Below are 1,314 nucleotides of genomic sequence, written 5' to 3'. Positions count from 1 at the left end.
GAATATAAATATACTTCATGATGAAAATAATTTGTTTACTAGTTTATGTACTTACTATAATATATTTTTATCAGAATTTTAGAATGTACTCCTTCTACTTATATTTTTAAAAATATGTTGGCATTTGTTGCAGCTGTTGAGACACTTTTTGGGACACCTGCATCCCATATTCACATCCAGTTCATCCACTTCCAACCTAGCTTTTTGTACCCAGAAAGGCAGTGAGAAATGGTTTCAGTACTTGGGTTCAGACACCAATTTGGGAGACACAGATTGAGTTCTGGGCTTTTGAATTTGGCATAACTCAGACCTGGCTGTTTCACACATTTGGGTAGTGAACTGACAGATGGAAAATCTCTATCAATCTCTGCCTCTCTGTCTCTATCTCTGCCTTTCAAATAGAATGAAAATTAATAAAAATTTAAGTCCTGTCCCCAGAAGATGACTCATGGCCATGTCTTGCTGATTAGAGAATGTCTCTGTGAAAACTACAAGTTGACCACAAACTGCTTTGTAAACAACATTGATCAATGCCAGTGTACTTCACTGGTTTACAAAACTCTGTCATTTGGCTGATAAATTTTTGGTGATGAAGGCAGAAATGACTGGCTCAAAATCTGGGAGAAGAGTGAAACCTCATGGAGCAATTCAGAAAAATGATGGGCTTTATGATGCCAAATGCCGTGAGATGAGGCTCCTTAAAGCCAGACAGTGCAACGGCACTGCCATGTGCTAGTACGTGAACACATTGCTGGAGTCAGAAGAGCCAACAAAGACACAGAAATAAACTGCTCAGACCAAGTGAATACCTATTGGATCATCACTGAACAGAAAAACAAAAAGAGAAAAACCTATGGGCTCAAAGTTTGCAGACTGTACATCTTGTTATCAAATGAATCTAAATAAATGAGAATAATGTTATCAATATTGATTAGGTACAAAACTCTCAGAAAACTGAAAATGTGGATATAGCTGATGCGGCTTATTATTTTGAAAAAGATGCATATAACATCTTCACATGAATATATAATATTTAAGGAGAAAAATAATTGTTTACCAATGCAGAATATTCTTCACCAACCATGTACAACCATTGAGAATACCTTACTAATTCAATACTATCTCCAAAACCACACATTGGATACAAAGCAAAACAAGAAAATGACACCAGGAACTGGGGGAACTACTGAGTTCATACTACCTGATGGGAATGATCTGGGAAGTTAGTTTCTTTCCTCTCCCTTAAATGATTCCTCACATCCTCCCCATGCCTCAAGGCAGTGTCCTTCTCCAATGTGAACAATACTAGAACAC

The 1,314-nt window shown here is 37.1% G+C and overlaps 1 pseudogene; it reads left to right on the top strand.

Moving 5' to 3' along the window:
- The first annotated feature begins 441 nt into the window (after positions 1-441).
- Positions 442-1,022, top strand: LOC133763177 (epithelial cell adhesion molecule-like; annotated as a pseudogene).
- Positions 1,023-1,314: the final 292 nt, after the last annotated feature.

The sequence above is a fragment of the Lepus europaeus genome, chromosome 1 (assembly GCF_033115175.1).
Source record: "Lepus europaeus isolate LE1 chromosome 1, mLepTim1.pri, whole genome shotgun sequence".
Lineage (NCBI taxonomy): Eukaryota > Metazoa > Chordata > Mammalia > Lagomorpha > Leporidae > Lepus > Lepus europaeus.
This window is presented reverse-complemented; position numbering and strand designations above follow the sequence as displayed.